This window comes from Apium graveolens, chromosome 8, assembly GCF_009905375.1.
Source record: "Apium graveolens cultivar Ventura chromosome 8, ASM990537v1, whole genome shotgun sequence".
In the NCBI taxonomy this organism is placed as follows: domain Eukaryota; kingdom Viridiplantae; phylum Streptophyta; class Magnoliopsida; order Apiales; family Apiaceae; genus Apium; species Apium graveolens.
Window position 1 is genome coordinate 120,468,861 of NC_133654.1, and position 20,021 is coordinate 120,488,881.

At 34.3% G+C, this 20,021-nt stretch overlaps 1 non-coding gene across 1 annotated transcript; it reads left to right on the forward strand.

Moving 5' to 3' along the window:
- The first annotated feature begins 356 nt into the window (after nucleotides 1–356).
- Nucleotides 357–463, forward strand: LOC141681247 (small nucleolar RNA R71). Its single transcript, XR_012558688.1, has one exon. It is a non-coding gene; the product is annotated as a small nucleolar RNA R71 (small nucleolar RNA).
- Nucleotides 464–20,021: the final 19,558 nt, after the last annotated feature.

Consider the following 20,021-nt stretch of genomic DNA (forward strand, 5'->3'; position numbering starts at 1 on the left):
AAGCTGATTCACTAGATATAGCGCATTACTCTGTCGCATGTGAACCTGCACAAAGCTCACAAACACTCGTCCTCTAATGAACTCCATAGTTAGCCAGTGAATCGATCTTCATAGACAACGCCTTTAGTTGAGCAGTGATAGCCGTAGCTATATCCACTTCATGAATTCCTGCTACCTTGCTCTATGGCAATCTCTGGGTTGGATACTGATATTCATTAGTAGCCATCAGTTCAATTAGATCATAAGCTTCATCGTAGCTCGTATCTCATAAGGCTCCACCTGATGCTACATCGAGCATGGGTCTGGACTGTGCTCCCAAACCATTATAAAAACAATTGTTGATCATCCAATTAGGCATTCCATGATAAGGACACTTCCTAAGCATCTCCTTGTAGCACTCCCAAGCTTTATATAAAGATTCTCCTAATTGCTGCGCAAATTGAGTAAGAGCATTCCTGATTGCAGCTGTCTTTGCCATATGGAAGAATTTAGTGAGAAACTTTTGAGCAAGATCTTCCCAAGTAGTAATCGAACCAGCTGGTAGAGAGTGTAACCAGCTCTTAGCCTTGTCCCTCAGAGAGAATGGGAATAGTCTCAGCTTCACAGCATCTTCAGAAACACCATTGAACTTGAAGGTGTCGCAGATCTCAATGAAATCCCTAATGTGCATATTGGGATCTTCCGCTGGAGAACCCCCAAACTGGATTGAATTCTGCACCCATTGAATCATGCTAGACTTGATTTCAAAAGTATTAGCCGAGATGGCTGGTCTGACAATACTAGACTGAATGACATTGATCTTCGGTTGAGAATAATCCATCAAAGCATTCAGATTCCCTGCTGGTTCTCCCATTGCAACAAAAACTTCTTCTTCCACTTTTTCCTCAACAAAGACACGAGATTGAGAACGCGTTCGCATATACGCTCTCTAGACAACCTGAAACAAAACAAGTACCCGTGTAAGTAAAATATCTGAGTCACTGAACTTTAACGATCACGGATGACAAGTACATAAACTAAAAATTAACACCGAGTCCCCGGCAGTGGCGCCAAAAACTTGTTAGGACGTTAACACGCGCTACTAATATACGCAAGTATATGCGTTCGCAAGTAGTATAAGATTTAGATCAAATTCGTTCCCAAAGAGACTTTTTGGTTAATTTAAGAATATGCACCTATGCAACAATGATATGGTTATTATCCAATGCTAAGACAAATAACACAAGTTGAGATTGTTTATAACTAAGAATTAAACTAACAATTATAACTAAGAGAACAAGAATGGTTGAATTAATATATATGACAAACATGGGAACCTAACTTCATTAATTACTTCATTTAATAGCCATTTTATTCTTAACCTTAGCATGTAATGGTGATGACACTAATCAGATAACACGAAACTAGTAACACCAACTTTCGTTGTACGAATACCCTACTACCAAGCATCCACAAAAGAGATAGAAGTTGAATAGACACCAATTATGCTTAGTCCTTATATGTTTATAAGAATTGAAAACATAACGGATTAATGCGCAAGTTATCTATCGTGATTACATAGGGCAAGTAAGATGGTTAAAATTACCTACGAATCATTCATAACAATAACACATGAACCTATGCTATGATGGCAAGCTCTAAACCTCTATATTCACTGTCGCTTCAATAGAGATTAACAAACTATCTTATATGTTAGTTACGCACATAAGACGAATAAGCACAACCAATACTAGGATATCCATCAATCACCACACACCAAGATATTGAACAAATTAACTATAGAAATCCATAAGTAAATCTGTTAGAACCTCACGATAACGATTAGTTAATAATCAAATTCATCATCACCATGGGTTCCAATGAAAGCATGATAATAAATAATATAAGAGTGCTAGGGTTCAAAGAAAAATCGAAAATAAGCATCCAAGTATCGCCTAAATCAAAGAAAATAAAAGTCTTCTTCTCCATAGTCGTCTCGTGCTCTCTAGGTCTTCTTATTTCTCTTTCAGGTCTCCTTGTTGTTAAAAAGGTCTTTTTATTGGTATATATAGGCTCCAGGATAACGAGAACTCTCAAAATCTTCAATTTCGACTAAAATCAGGATTTTGGGGCAGAAACAGGGCGCGGGCGCGCGGTTTTCGGGTGCGGCCACGCTGGAATAGTGTTTTCAGCGGCGCGGGCACGCTAGTTCTGGCGCGGCCGTGCCGACCTTCTGGAAAAATTCTGACATTTCTTCTTTTGGCCGTATCTTGAGTTCTGCTCGTCAGAATTAGGAAATTCAACTGCCCACACGAAGCTAACGAGATTCTCTACAAATTCAGAATGGCCTAGGCTTACAATTCTGATCTCTTTTCAGCATATTTCTTTAAAAAGCTTCTTTCTTCATTTAACTGATGTCTGAAATGCACAAACACAAAAACATATCAAAAATACCAACAACTTGAGTCCAAAACACCAACTTAAGCCTGAAATGAAGCGTTCCAAGGAGATATAAAATCCACTTATCATCTATATAAGTTTGATTTATGTAGTTTGTATTTTTAGGTACACTATAACAGTAATTTATATAATTTATTGGCCGCAATTTTTCACGCACGACCGTTACAATTACTGCGAAAAATTAGTCAAAATTTCATTTAACTTCTTATTATATTCGCAGCCCATCATTAATATATTTGCAAATAATATAATTTTGACACTAACCTTATATAAGAATTACACTATTTTAGTATTATGAATTGAGAGCCATGTAGATTCCTAAAATTTCGTTCTTAACTAGCTAAATTACATCATGAGCAAGTGAATTTATTGCAAATCTTAACGACCCCACATATAATCTGAATTCATGATTCAAATTATATCATATAGTATCCTGAAAGATATATATTCTATAATTGGAATTTTTTTTCTATGTGCTGAATTTTATGGTGAATATTTATTTACGCATCTATATATTCTTAATGATTACTCCTTAATTTACCCAATGGGTAATTTTTTTTACCCATGACCCATTTTGCATATAAAATTATAGATCCATGGATTATCCATCTATTACCCATTTATTTACTCATTCTAACACTAAATTAGGTATATTTTGAATTTTAAATATCTTATCTAGAGAAACTGACAATGTTTAAAAAGATTTGCATGATTTTCTCATATTTGGTTAAATCTCTATGTCAATAATAATCTTTAGTTCCCTTATTGGTTATGCTTTGAATTTCAAATTCCTTATCAAAATAATCACTAATAGATATCTTCCTCAATTTTTGCTTTTATTTGAATTTGATAGATATATATAGATATAAACACGTACCTAATTTTATCAAGATGAATGAATCAATTTTCTTATTTACATAAATTTCTAATCTCTGAATCTCATTCTTCTCTCTCTTTTTGCAGGTTATATGTTCTCTACAAATCTTTATCTTTATTATATTTGATTTTTGAATGCAACACAATGAATCGAACAGGTTAGTAATTATGTCTAATTTCATCTCTTTGTCTAATTTTACTTTTCGTCCGTCTTTTCAATCTCTGTTTTTTGTGATTTTAGTATTGTTATTTATATTGATTTTATATGTTCATATGCTTATTATTTACTTATATTTGTTTTGGTTTTGGCAGGAGATGATGATGTGTTGATAAAGCTTAGAGTATTATTTACAAAATCGTGGTGAATTTAGTGTATGTGTGTCTAACCTGTTTTTTGATTAATGATGCATGATTTTTTAAACTATGCCTAAATACATAGCACATAACTTTTAGATCGTGGGGAATTCAATGTATGTGTGTCTAATCTCTGATTAGTATTGTTATTTGTGTAGATTTTATATTTTTATATATTTATTTTATACTTATATTGTTTTTTGGTTTTGGCAGAAGCTGATGGTGTATTGAAAAAGTTTACAGTAGTGTTTATAAAATCGTGATGAATTATGTGTATGTGTGTCTAACCTATTTTTTGATCAATGATGCATGAGTTTGTTTGAGGCATATGCCTAAATACATATCACTTCTGCCTATGCATGAACAAGTTAGTAATTATGTCTCATCTCATCTCTTTTTCCAATTTTTCTCTTTCTTCATCTTTTCAATCTCTGTTTTCAGGATTTTAGTATTGTTATTTATATTGATTTTATTTGTTTATATGATTATTGTTTACTTATATTTGTCAACGCACGGGTCATTACTATGTGTAACACAAAGTTGCATCCTCCTAATGATCAATTTCATCAGTTGCCATGTACTTGGCTCAGTAATGTGGTCATCCATCATCACTTTGTTGGTTTCAAGCATCAAAATCTGGTTATAGTACGGGATACTCTGCATAGCTTTCGGAAAGAACTTAGGCCTCTTATATCTTATATCGGAAGTGAGCCATGTCTTATTATACACACGGTAATTTGAGATGTGTTGAGATTTTAAGCACTCAATTAGTGACTATTAGCAAATTTATAACATTTTTACTTTAGAATTCTAACCAAATATACGTAGTTAAGTTGGAATACCGGGTTCTATAATGTATTTTATCCTTATTCTACTTCATCTATTATATCAGAATTGTGTTTAGGCCGAAGATCATTGGATCAGTAAGCAATTCGGCAATCCATCATTGCATAATTCAGCATTTTTCTGAAGTTATAGGTTCGGCGAGCTGCTAATATAAAAAACTATAGAGAATATTAGTGCCTGGGGATAAAGTTTGCTTCCTTGCTGTGTAAGTTCTTTTATTTATAGTTGGATCAAACTACATCAATTGCAGATCTAGGTGTTGAATACATAGACTGTATTTTGTGCATCTTAATATTTTTGGCATTTTTGTTTATCGATGTTTGCAATCTCCAGAAGTTTGTCAAAAAGAGACGGGTCTGGTGGATGCATCCAGATTAATCCCCTACAATGTGCCAATGTTTGGATTAAATCATTTTGCAGCTCTTCTACGAAATCAGGGTGGATGTAATCAAGGCTCTACTGCATATAATGACTCTTCTAATACAGTATCAGAAATAGCTGCAGGGAGTATTGCTTTTCCTAAAAACAACCATCTTCCTAACCCTTGGGGTGGAACTATTGTTAAGCTTTATCATATAGTTCTCTATATTACCTTCTATGTCAACCTGTCTGATTCATTAAAATCCTTTTACTGCCATTCATAAAGATTGCTGCAAATTTATGCAGGTAAAGGACTTTTAAATAGGATAATTGGGAAAATATCTTAGTAGGAGTTAAACGTGTTTTATCACTTTAAAGATCAAATCTCAAATAGGCTTGAAATTTTATGACCTTAAAGATTCACATAAAGTTGCTGACATGATTTACAAAATAGAAGCAGGTTCCTGTTTACTCTTTTATGTGGATGGTTTGTTAAGTCCATAGGCTATCAAATTCATTGATAGTGGATGTCTTGGAAAGATTTCAAAGGTTTTTGATGTAGTGGTAATTGACTTGGATATAGAGATGTTTGACAGTGGTTTTTCTACAGTTATTATGGAAGATGTTGTCATGATAAACTGCAGCAATCCTAGATAATGTGCGACTAGCTGCGAGCTGAGCATGGTAGATCATGCAGAGGATCACGATGTTGCACAACTCAATTTTCTAGGAAATGCAGAGGATTCACATGGCATTGGGATGCAAATGGGGAGCATGGATGCATATGTATGAAGATATTGAAAAAATAGTGAGATGTGAAAAATGAAGGCTGGTGTTATTGCTTGCTTAAGTTGGTTGTTGAGCTATTCTATTTATTTTTAGTTGATCTCATTTCAGATGTTATTATATTTAGTATAATTTTAGTTTATTTAAGTATCTGAAGCACTGTTGAATTGTTAATAATCTATTTTTCAGTTTATTTAAAAAAATAACTTTGGTAAAGATAAATAAAATAAAAATATATTTAAAACAAAAAATAAGGATGTCATACCCAGAAAACATAAAAATAAATCATATCTTGAAGGGAGCATTTTTTGAGGTAAACAAAATTTACTATGTCATGTAATTAATGTCAATTTCAGAAAAAATCAGTGTAATTTTGTTCTGCCAAATTAAAATCTGAAAATAGAAGAATAATGACACCAAGAATTAGTTTTGTATTATTCATTTTTATACCGTCAAAAAAATAAAAAAAATAAAAAAAATCAATAATAAAAAAGGTTAAGAATTTTATACATAATTTGATGTTGATTAGGTTCTAAAAGAATGAAATGTCATGGTTTTTGTTGAGCGTATATATAATAAATTGATAAAGATCAAGAATTAAGTTTAAGGGTTACATGACCACTAGAATAACAAAAAAAAACATAAACTGAAAAATACCTTGACTAATAAATCCTCTAAATGTCATGTATAGTTATTAATGTAAGGGATTCAATTTTAACAACAGTCTCCATTATTAAAAAAATTGTTAACTAAAACGACTAACCTAAATATCAATAACACTATGTATCATAAAGAAAAATGTCAGAGATTAAATTAATAATAATTATAATATATAGGAAACATGATGAAAAATGCTAATTAATACTAATTCGTTAATAATAAAATAAAAATACTTTGTGTCTTTTTCTATTTATTTTAAACATGTTCAATACAACATGAATAGAATCAAACAAAATAATTAATGTAAGATTAAAATATTACTAATTTCTTTTCTTTTTGTTACAAAAATATTGATTAATATTAATATTATGTGTATATGTAAGTGTTTAACAAATATGTATTAGACTATTTACATAAATCAGTTAGTAAAAAATAATTTATTAGTGATTTACCGCGTTTAAGACAACTTGATAAATGTATTTCTCTAAATTAAAAGAAATTTTAATTTTAATATCACAAATATGCTTAGAATGACGGAAATGTGGACTTATGAAAATAGAAAGGGCGACTTATAAGTTATAAATTAATAACATATTTAACAATATAATATTTACATTGATTTTTAAATAAATAAATAAATATATATATATCCATCATTAATGACTTTTTATATTATTACTTTCTTTTATCTTTAGTTTATTTTCTTATATGATTTACGTGATCTTTTATAAGTAAAATATGGTTTTGGGAATAAATACATACAAATTAATATATATATATATATAGTTTTTTCCTCTGGACAAAAAAAATATATTACACACGGAAGGAAGATGAAACGTTCACAACCTTTTGTCCAAAACATCTGCATGTTAGGCCTAAATGATACTATAGAAGGGGGTTGAATATAGTATCTACAATCAATTCGATTATAAACACAAGTATCTAACAGAAAACGAGTTTATTCAATATATCAAACTCTGTTACAGTAGGTTTAATCTACTCTCTCAGTGATGTATGATATCACTAAGAGCTTCTAGGGTTACAATGAATAATATTCTCGTATATGATAACACATATAGTGTAAACCCCTAATCTGTGTTTATATACTACACAGTTACAAGATATCTCTTAATTGATATGATATGTTTTGTTTCCTAAAATACATCAATCAGAGATTATCTACTGTGGTCCTTAAGATGTACAACTCTCCAAGCATATCTTCTTTTGTTTAATCCAGATCCTCTCTTGTAAATCAACCGCTTTTCATCCCTTAAGTGTATCCGCACTTAAGTTCTGATGTAAATCAAACAAATCAGATTAGACATGACATCACAAATATATCTAACAATCTCCCCCAACTTGTAAATTATAAAAATATACAAGTTTATAGATTTGATTATATCAAAAACATTTAAGTACAAATACAATGAGAGTTTATATGTACAATTAAATACAACTTACAGTACATGAAGCTTTTACCAAATTCACTGAATCAACCTGAATCTATAATGATTCCTTACAAAGTCTGATACCAGCTTGGTCTCTGTATTTTTTTAACTTCAAGTAACTGAGCTTTGACTTGCTGTAGTTCTTCATCTTCAGTATCACCATCTGATATATGGCAGCTCTGAGTGCAGAAATTGGATTTCTTTCAAGTCCATCTCCTAGTCTGATTACCCTTGGATGTGTAGAATCTTCATTATAGCATAAGCATCTTCCTTTCAGAATTACTTCTACCTTAGCAGAATTCTTCCTTATAGGAATTTCTCTTCCATCATCCTTACTCATCATTAGAGTATACTCTGTCATTCTTGTACCAGAAATTCTGAGTAAATTTCTCATTGTCTTCAAAATATATTCTGACCATTTCCTGGTAACATCAGAATTTACCTCCAGTAGATAATGAATATATTCGAGCTCTTTGACAGATTTTTTCAGCACATCAGAGTCAGATAATCTATAAGTTCTTCCATCAATCAGAAACAAGATCAATTTCTCTTTTTCTTCATAACCATCATGAGTATCCATCACTACTTGAGCAGAAAGCACTTTATCAAGGTGCTTCTGTGTGATCTCTTCACATGGCTTGTCAGTCAATGTGAATGGATCTCTAATAACAACTTTTATCCCAGTCTCGAATTTCTCTCTGTCAGAACCTAATCCAGAAGTGTCTCTAGCTTGCTTGGCTTTTACCCTAAATGCTGCAAGTTGATTCAACATCTGATTTGTCTTAAGCTGAACTGGAATAGACTTCTTCCATAACAGCTTCTTCTTGTCTTCTAATGTTAAGCTGTCTATGTCAACTTGAGCAGTGTCAGAGGTTGATGTCTTGATGAATTGGTCAGGATTTGCAGTTTCATTTATAGCTTGTTGTTCGGAAATATCTTCAGGATTTATTAAGTTCTGAACTTCTTCACTCTGAACAACTTGAGTTATGTCAGAGGTTGTCTTAGATTCTTCTGTCATCCTCTTTCTCTTCAGAGTTTCAACTGTTTCATCTTCAGCAGCAACATCATCAAAGACTTGAACTATCTTGCACACAGGATCCATCAGAATTTGAGGAATCTTCATTAACTATTTCTTGACTGTCTCCCCAATTTTTCCTTTTCCCTTGTCTTTGGGATCAGTAGTAGTTTGAGATCTAGTCCTTGATCTAGGAATCTCTGTGGCAGATCTTTCTTTTATCACAATCTCCTTTTCTTTTGGCCTTGGTGGCTTTTTAGTATCAGAAGCTTTTGACTTGGGTTTGCTCTTTTCAGCATCAAATCTAGCTTCTTCTTTTCTTAATTCCTCTAAATCCACTCCTGGATTATCTTTAGGAATAGTCTCTTGGCCGATTCTTCATCAACAGATTGAATTTTGGGATCTTTATAGAAGAATGTTGCTTTCTTTCCTTTGAATTTCAAAGTCTGCAAAAACTTCTGTTACTCTTGGCTTCCAGCTTGGATTATCACATCAGAAGTAGTTGTCAAAACTTGATCATCAGTATTTGAAGTATCAACATTTGTGATCAACAAGGGAACATCCTGATCTGTTGGCTTCTTTCCTTCCTTATTCCTCCCTTGCATAGCAGATCTATCAGAGTTCTTGCTACCAGACATTCTCTAATGAGAACTTGTCTATTGAGTGGAAATTCTGCTCAGCTGCTTCCCTTGACTTTGACCTCTACTCTTTTCAGAGTTTCCTTGGTCATCTCCATGATCATCCTTTTTCTTCAGTGTTTGGCTTGGTGAGCATTTGGACTTAACTACCTTCTCCCCCTTTTTGGCATAATCTGTCAGGAGTAGAGAAAGAAGGAGTTCCACTGAAGATTGGATCTCATTTAACTGAGTATGTTGAGTAGCTTGATTTTGTAATACCTCATCCAGTTGGGCCTGCTGCTTGGCTTGAACAAGCTCAATAGCATCCACTTTTTCTTGAATTGGTCTGATAAACCTCTTCTTGTCTAGATCTTGCATCATGGCTAGCTTATTAGCTGTTTCCTGAAGTTTATCAACCTTTGCATGAGTCTTGGAGTGTTGACCTTGTAGAGTTCTTGTACTGAGAGCAGTAACCTTTAGTTGATGCTTGAAGTCAGAACTTGTCAGCAACTCATCAGCTTTTGAAACATATTCTGTCAGAACATGTGGGCTGGGAATAAAATTAGTATCATTCCATTTATGCATCCACTCAGCCCCTCTAAAGGTTTCCTCCCATGGAACTGGAGAAGCCTCTTCCTCAAACTGGAATAATGCCTCCTTTCCTGTAGGCACTGGAGTGTTTACTCGAGCTGACTCTCCAGAAGTTGCTAGAATCTCCTCATCTTCAGATAACACTAAGCTGTGTGTGCCTGTAGGAGACTCTGAAGCAGTTGCAGCTTTGTCTAAATTCTGATCTTAGTTCCAAGATCAATAATTGGTGTTGTTGGTATCTCAGCCTGTAAAATTGGAGAAGTAACATGAGTTGGCTATTTTGTAGTTGGAGCTTCCAGATATAGAATAGTAGGTATATTCAAATTATGAATATCTATTTTAGGACTTGTCTCTTGTTCTTCAACATCATTTGTAGCTTTGATTGGAGAGTGATGTGGAAAAATCACAGATTCTTGTACAGGTTCTGATCTGTGGACTTCAGGAATTTCAGATTCCAGAATCAGAACTTCTTCAGCTACTGGCAGGGCTGCAATCACAATAGGTTTTGATGAGATCAGAGATTCGTGATCCCCTTCCTCGGCATCTTCATCATCCTCAGATTGAGTTTGTGCAATATGCACAACTGCTCTCATCTTCCTCAATTTTGATTTTCTAGATGGAGGGGTGACATGATCTGTATCAGAATGTGAAGACCTCTTTCTTTTCTGAATGCTAGAAGCTTCAGCTGCTTTCTCCTTCTATAGAGTTGACTCTTCAGCTTCTTCTGTCACAGGCTCTGCTGCAGGAACCTGGACCTGTTCTTCCTCATCTAATTCATCTCTCAGAATCAGCCTTCTCTTTCTTCTTGGTGGAGATTGAGGAACAGATTTAGCTCTTGAGGTTTTGGGTCTGGAGGATGTGTCAGATTTTACAACTGGCACCTTTTGAGAAGTACCAAAGGTTGGTTTGGTTTTGGATTTGGGTCTGGATTGTGAAGTGCTGACAACAGGTGCTGATGTTGGTGGTTGTGAGGTAAACTGTGGTTGTTGAGTAGTGGATGGTGGTGATGATGCTACATCAGGGAATATGGCTGTGTAAGTGCCTGTGATAGTGTTTACTAAGAACTATTTGACGGATTGGGGTATTTGGAGAGGTCTTAGTACTTCCTTCTTGTTATCAGCAGATAACAAGTCAGTAAATGCCCTTTTATGTAACTTAAAAGTATCCATTAGGTCACTGAACACTTGTGGCTTATCAAGACAACAATAACTATAAATTAATTGACATAACCTAGCAAAATATACTAAATTTGCATCTTCCTTCATTCTGTCACCAATATAGCCTAACACAACAGATACATAATCAAAATGAGTCTGATTAAGAAGTGCATACCCTATTTGTTGACTCATGATTGGAATGGAATCGAAATTGGAGCATTTGTTAGCAAAAGTCTTTGTGATGCAATCAAAGAAGAAGCTCCATTCCCTCTTGATGGAAGGCCTCTTCAGCTATCCTGGCTTGGACAAGCTTTGCTCATATCCCAAGCTTGTCATCATGTTCTGAAGAACAGATTCTCCAGGTGCTGAGTTGTAAGTGCAGTTTTCAGGAAAATGAAGAGCCTGCCTCACTGTATTAACAATTACCATATACTCATCTTCTTATGATGAGAAGATGATGCTTAGAGATCCAGTTTCACCTCCATCATCATAGATTCCAGTGTTCCAGAACTCCAACACTTGTTTACCAGAGATTGCTTGAGGTTGGGTCAGAGCATACCCAATCTCACTGTGAGCCCAGAAATCCTGAACAAAGTGAAGTTCTGAAGGAGCTTCATCCTTGTTCAAGATAGCGGAGTAGTTGTTTGGGACAAACTTAGCTCCATTAAAAATAACATCCTTTGGTGCCATTTATGTTGAAAAATCAAGTGAAACTTTTGTGTTTGCAAAGTGTTTGATAAAATGCCTGTAAGAGAACGTCAGAAAATAAGAGAGTAAGAAAATAAGAGAGATAGAGAATAGAGTAAAAGAGTGGGTAAAAGATTTTATAATCTTTTATCTCTGATATTTATACTCTGCACAAGGTAACATCTCTTTTGAATTAGAACCGGCAGTTTTTATACTCGCCAGCGTGTAATCAGTCAAAACATAAATAGTGGGCACGGTAAACATGCAGTAATTATTGCACACATGCACATATCAAAACCAACACGCAACCCACTAACAAATGATTATTACTATATTTATCTCACCTAATTATTTTTCTGTGAAATATAACCATTACAGTAAATACTAAAAATAAGTCAAGTAAATAAATAATGCCATATAAGCATCAGGATTTGCATCAGAACTTGACTATTATCAGAATTTAACGGTCATCGGAACATGGCTTCTGTACTCAAAAGGTGAATGACTGTGTCTCTGTTTCTTCACATAAATACTGACTGGTTTCTTCAGAGTGTAGTCATCAGAACATAATCAGAACTTGTCCTTAGAAATTATGCAAATGATACTTAACTGTTTATCAGAAATAACGTAATCACCACAATAATTTTCATCATTCATATGGAGTGAGAGTGTATGCATTTGCAAATGATCAGATAAAGATTAAAGTCTGATAAACTTCAGTATATCTTAGAAGTAAGGCATAAATAAGAAAAATGCTTAAAACTAGTCTTTAATTGTGAAGTCTACTGTAGAATAAAGTTATGCAAGAATCCACCTCAATTGTTTGTGCTTATTTTATGCATCTTTTGAAATTCTTTTGACAAGGGCTTCTCAATGTAAATGAGTTACAACTGCCATCAGAATTAATGCTGTTATCAGAATATTTCTCCGGTAATCAGAGAATGTGAAAAGTCACCAAGAAAAATTAATTTGCTTTTCTAATGCATATTACATAATACCAGCAATGCACTTAGATCTTTCCTTTCACATATTTACTCTAGATCTCAAAGTACCTGATTTCTATTTTTCTTTTATTTTCTTTAGATAAGTAAGGCTTATCAAGCATATAGTTCATCTTTAAGATTTACTGACATCAGAATTTGACAGATAAGAAGCAATAATCTAGTTTGTGACTTAGTAATAAGATACAAGAAGTAAGTTTGACTAAGATCAAAATCAGAATTTGCATGTGTTAGTGATTTCCACATAAATAACTAATTCAAACATGGGATACATAGTTTGTTAAAGACTACTAAGTTAGCATCTAACAAAATAATCCTCATTGGATTGAATAGTCACAGAACATTCAAAACACTTTCAGAGTTTATAGAATCACATCAGATAATAAGCATTGTTTAATATGTTACAATTTAAGCACATGTTACATTGAGATAAGAAAATCTGTAAACACTGATCATAAAGTCTGATGTATGGGAGCAAAAACTAAACAGATTTTGAGAAAGAACCTGAAACCATTCCAAGTTCATTTACCAGTCTTGTAAAAGTAGCTTCACATAGCGGTTTTGTGAAGATATCTGCTAGTTGTTGATCTGTTGGAACAAAATGCAATTCCACTGTATCTTCCATCATATGTTCCCTTATGAAATGGTACCTAACGCTGATGTGCTTCGTCATTGAGTGTTGAACTGGATTTCCTGTCATAGTAATAGCACTTTCATTATCACAGTAAATAGGTATTTTAGAAAATTCTAACCCATGGTTCAGTAACTAATTCTTCATCCAAAGAATCTGTGCACAACAGCTTCCTCCAGCAATATATTCTACTTCTGCAGTTGATGTGGAAATTGATTTCTATTTCTTGCTAAACCAAGAAACCAATCTGCCTCCAAGAAATTGGCAGTTTCCACTAGTGCTTTTCTTGTCTATTTTGCATCCTGCAAAATCTGCATCTGAGTAACCTATTAGCTTAAAATCTGATTCCCTAGGATACCACAATCCTAGATCAACTGTACCCTTTAGATACTTGAAAATTCTTTTCATAGCTATTAGATGAGGTTCTCTTGGATCGGCCTGAAATCTTGCACAGAGACAGGTAGCATACATGATATCTGGTCTACTTGTAGTTAAATAGAGTAAAGAGCCAATCATACCTCTGTAGTTAGTAATATCTACTGATGCTCCAGTATCTTTATCTAACTTAGTAGCAGTGGCCATGTGATTTGATGCAGTAGAACTGTCTTGCATTCCAAATTTCTTGAGTAAGTTTCTGGTGTACTTGGATTGACTGATAAAAGTACCTTCTTCAATTTGTTTGACTTGAAGTCCCAGAAAATAATCAACTCTCCCATCATACTCATTTGATATCTTGACTACATTAACTTGGAAAATCTTTCACAAAGTTTTGTATTTGTAGAGCCAAAGATGATATCATCAATAAATATCTGTACCAAAAGTAAGTCCTTTCCATGGTTGAGATAAAATAAAGTCTTGTCAATTGCGCCTCTGTGAAATACCATGCTCTTGGAGTTTGCTTAAGGCCATAAAGTGCGTTGTCAATCCTGTAGACATGATTTGGAAATTTTGGATCTACAAAGCCCGGAGATTGTTCAATATATACCTCTTCTTCCAATTCTCCATTAAGAAAAGCACTTTTCACATCTATTTGAAAAACTTTAAACTTCTTGTAAGCAGCATGAACCAAAAAGATTCTTATAGCTTCCAATCTAGCAACTGAAGCAAATGTTTCATCATAGTCAATACCCTCCTATTGAGAGTAACCTTTAGCAACCATCCTTGCTTTGTTTCTTATAATTATCCCATCACTGTCATTTTTATTTCTGAACACCCATTTTCTACCAACAATTGATTTGTCCTTTAGTCTTGGTACTAGGGTCCAGACTTTATTTCTTTCAAATTTATTTAACTCATCATGCATTGCTTGCACCCAATTAGCATCTTGAAGAGCTTCTTCCACTTTCTTTGATTCAGTCTGAGATAGAAAGGAATGATAGAGACATTCATTTTTTGTTGTTGTTCTAGTTATGACACCAGCTTCAGGATCTCCAATTATTAAGTCAGGTGTGTGTGATTTAGTCCACTTCCTTGCATATGGAAGTTGATCTCTAAAACTGGATCCTCCCCCATGATCCATGCTGTCTCCATCAGCATTTTCTGATGTTCTCCCTGAAGTTATGCTCTCTGAGATTCCAGAATTTGAGTTGGATCCTTCAGGAATTGAAGAATTAGAGTTTCCAGAATTGCCAGAATTTGGCTAATCAGAACTTGATGAATCAGAACTTGAAGAGCCAGTGACTGGTTCTGATGCTTCTTGAGAGTCTTGAGATGTGGTATGATCATCAGCTTGCCCCCCTGAATAGGTAAATTTTCCTTTGGATCAGTTACCACAGTTTCAATGACATCAGAATTTAACCCGTTAGAACTTACAGGATCAGAATTTAGGTCATCAGAATTTACAAAATCAGAATTTACATCTTCATTTTCAAATCTCAGCTGATCATGATCATTGAAACCTTCAAGTCCAGTAATCTTTTTATCATCAAAAGATACATTTATAGATTCCATGACAACCCTTGTTTTGAAATTGTAGACTCTGAAGGCTTTTGTGGAAAGTGGATATCCAACAAAAATTCCTTCATCAGCTTTTAGATCAAATTTTGACAGCTGTTCAGGATGAGTCTTAAGAACAAAACACTTGCATCCAAATACATGAAAGTATTTCAGATTTGGCTTCTTTTTCTTCACCATCTAATATGGTGTTTTTCCATGCTTGTTTATGAGTGTAGCATTTTGTGTAAAACAAGCAGTCTGCACAGCTTCAGCCCAAAAATAGGTTGGTAGCTTTGCTTCATCAAGCATAGTTCGTGCAGCTTCAATAAGAGTCCTGTTCTTTCTTTCTACAACTCCATTCTGTTGTGGAGTTCTAGGTGCAGAAAATTCATGCTTTATTCCTTGCTCTTTGCAGAACTCTTTCATGATTGAATTCTTGAACTCAGTGCCATTATCACTTCTTATTATTTTAACAGAATCTTTGACTAACTTATCCAGCTGTCTGATATGATCAGTTAGAGTAGATGCAATTTCATTCTTCTTGTGCAAGAAATACACCCAAGTGTATCTTGTGAACTCATCCACTATAACCATAGCATATTTCTTCTTTGCAATAGACATGACATTGACTAGAACAAATAGATCAACATGTAGTAAGTGATAAGGCTCAGGAATTGAGGATTCAGTTTTGCTCTTGAATGAAGATTTTCTTTGTTTTGCCTTTTGACATGAGTCACAAAGACCATCAGGAGCAAATATTGATTTTGGCAGTCCTCTCATAAGATCTTTCTTTACTAGCTCATTTATGTTGTTGAAATTTAAATGAGAGAGTCTCTTGTGCCAATTCCAGTTTTCTTCAATTGATGCTCTGCTTAACAGACAGATTGCAGAACCATCAGAATTTCTTGAAAGTCTGGCTTCATATATGTTACCATTTCTGTAACCTTTCAGAACCACTCTGTCTGTAGAATTACTTACAACTTCACAGTGTTCTTCAAAAAAATCCACATGATAACCTATATCACAGATTTGACTTACACTTAGCAGATTGTGTTTAAGTCCTGAGATAAGAGCTATTGTTTCAATCATGACATTCCCAAGATTGATATTTCCATATCCCAGAGTCTTTCCCATGTTTCCATCTCCATAAGAAACTCCTGGGACAGCTTTCTCCACAAAGTCTTATAGCAGGGCTTTATTTCCAGTCATATGTCCTGAACATCCACTGTCCAGAACCAGGATGTTTTTCCTGTTGCCCTGCAATCACAAAGACCACTATTGATTAATTTTAAGGACCCAGACTTTCTTTGATCCTTTGGCCTCGTTAAGTTTGTTAGCCTTTGTAGCGGATTTAGTTTCAGAGTTTATGCTAACATGCTTTTTATCGGACTTTATATCAGACTTTGCATCAGAATTTACACTAGAAGGAATTACACTAATTTTCTTTAAAGAAGGTTTTATTTCATAATAATCATAGTACAAACTATGATATTCCTTACAAGTATAAATAGAATTCCATAAACTACCACAATGAAAACAAGGATTTTGTGGTTTAAACCTAACAGACTGACTCTTAACTCCTGATCTAGGAGGTAAAGAGTTTATATCTTTATTTTTCGTGCAAAAAAAGCAAGATGGTTAGAGTTTCCACAATTATAGCATTTATTTCTAGGAGCATTAGAAACAGGCATATAATTATTACTTTTATTCACACCTTCCTTTCCATTCCTATTTTTCCTAGCTTCCTTTACCTTGTTCACATTTTTAATCTCTTTCAGCTTATACTTAAGCTGCTTCTTTATCATTAAGCCAATGTTTACCAAAGCGGGTTTATCCTGTTTTAATTTGTCAGAAGTTGACTTTTCTTTGACTTCTGTTTTAGAGTCTTTCATCTCTTCAGAATTAGACACAACAGTTTTTGCAACAAATTTAACAGGATTTACCTTTGGCTTTTCAGTCTGTTTGATAGCAATTGGCTTAATTGGAAAAGTCCCTTTTCTCACTTTTACCATCTTTATAACCTAACCCCTCTTTCCAGTTTCCACTATTTAGAATATTCTGAGTTGTTCTGCCAGAGTTAGTCCAAGTCCTGATGATTTCTCTTTCTTTTTCTAATTCAGTTTTTAGATAATCATTCTGTTTAAGCAATTAATTCTTAAAATACACAGCATTATCTCTCTCTGTCTGAATAGTGTTCATCTTGACTAACTCTTCTTCAAGATAGCTATTTCTGTTTTTGTACTTTAGATTTTCAGATTTTAATCTTTCATTCTCTAAAGTCTGATCTCTATAGCTAATTTAAATGTTTTTTAGAAATAATCTCAACTCAGTAATGTCTTCAGTATCAAAAGCAAGAGTTGATAGAGGTACCTTTTGTTCAATAGCATCAGAACTGCTATCAGCATTTTCCATTAAGGCATAGTTCACCTCTTCTTCAGATTCTGAAGTGTCTGCCCAGTTTTTCTTTTTTGTGATAAGTTCCTGGCCTTTATCACCTTTTCCTTTCTTGCAATCAGGAGAGATGTGGCCTCTTTCACCACAATTGTAGCATTTGACATTCGAGTTGTCTCCTCTGTCATACTTTCCTCCTTTGCCTTGAGTCTTTCTGAACCCTTTCTTGTCAGAACTTCCACCTATTCTGGAAAACTTCTTACCCTTTCTGAATTTCTTGTAGGCTATCTTTGTAATACCCTTCACCATAAGAGCACACAGTTGCAGTATCTCTGCATCAACATCCACTTCAGATAAATTTTCAGGTTCTGAATCATCATCATCAGAATCTGATGACTCTGAATCAGACAGTATGATGAGAGCCTTTCCTTTTGCCTTCCTAGAGACAATTGGCATTTCTTCAGTCTTTAAAGCAACTGTCTTAGACTTATCTCCATGCCTCTTCTTTCTTTGCTCCATCTCAAGTTCATGAGTCTTGAGCATCCCATAGATTTCATCAAGAGACATATCAGCAAGTTCATAGTTATCTCTTATTGTAGTAGCTTTCAAATCCCACTTTTCAGGAAGAGCTAGTAGGAATTTCATATTTGAATCTTCTGGATCATATTCCTTATCCACTAGAGACAGAACATTCAACAACTTTGTGAATCTGTCATATGTATCAGTTAGTGACTCATCAGATTTTGAGTCAAAGTGCTCATACTCCTGTGTGAGTATTGTCTTCCTGTTCTTTTTAATGGCATTGGTTCCTTGACATCTCACTTTAAATGCATCATAGATTTCTTTTACAGTCTTGCATCCAATCTGTGGCGCCCCAAAACCCGGGGTCAGGAGTCTCGGAAGCCACGCTATCTAAACTTGCACAACTCACACTACGATATGTAAATACTCACGCTTCACGACCCCACACTTAACACACACACACTACAGGTTATTGTCTTGGAAACGAACCATCATTACTAAAGAAATTTTATTACAACCCAAATATAATTAGTCTTACCAGGGGTGACCTTTAAGTAAGGTTAATCCGCCGGCCGAATATACGTTTCTTATTTCTTATCTTACATAAACCATACTTATAAATAAGCCGAACTATAAACAACTGAAAACTAATCCAGCTTAATCCGACTACCTGAGGTACAGCACCAAACAATCTACGAAACAGCTGGCCATTTCCTACCCGTTTCCTGGCTGTGGTTCTCATGGCAGGCATCTTGATTCACTGTTGTGTTTTGTCAATTTAAGAAAACAAGTGTGAGCTAAGAGGCTCAGCATAATAATGTACAGTATGAAAATGACTGTATAATGACATCATATATTATATATATGTTTTATTTAAAAGTAGATTTCTTGGTGTCCCACACCTTCTTATGAAAATAATTCTTTTAAGGGGGTTTTATAACCTGCGAATACCTTAATAATAATCCCAGCACCTAGGCTTGGGTTGCGGTATTGCATATCCATTCCAATTGGAAGATTTTGGACATCTCACAGGAGCCACCACATACGATGATCAGTCGTCCTACGGAAAGTAACCTTCTTTACTAGTAAAAGGACGAATACCGTCATCTCTCGGGTATCACCCTAGCCGCATTCGGGCTACGTGTCCCATTTTCGGGTATACACATACTTCACAAGTTCCTGAGTACACAAAGTACCTTCGCCTGCGGTACCTTTGGTAGCCCATCCAGCACACGTAGTACCAGAGTCTACCCCTCAATTGTCCTTCAACAGAATTCTATCAATCTCGGGAACTTGAACCACATCGAAGTTCCCCAAGCGTTTTGCTTGTTGATAGAGATAGTTTATCTTTTTAAAATATAAGTGCATATATATGTATATCCGTACTTCCGAGAATTTTGGAGGAAGTACTAGGGATGTGTGTTGACCATTGTCAACAGATAATTAATAAGGGGAAAAGTTTCTTCTTGAAACTATATTCAATATAATAATAAGTCGGGATAATATTCACCGACGATCTGAAATTATTCGAATGATACTTCTAAATCAAAAGGTATATCAGGATCTATGATCTTTAAATCAATAACAATCCTTAATAAATAATCATTAATTAAATAGTAGTCTATAAATAATTAAATGATAATTGATATTAATCATACCTCGAATGAGTTATTCTTTTAAAAGATTTATTTAAATAGTATTCCTC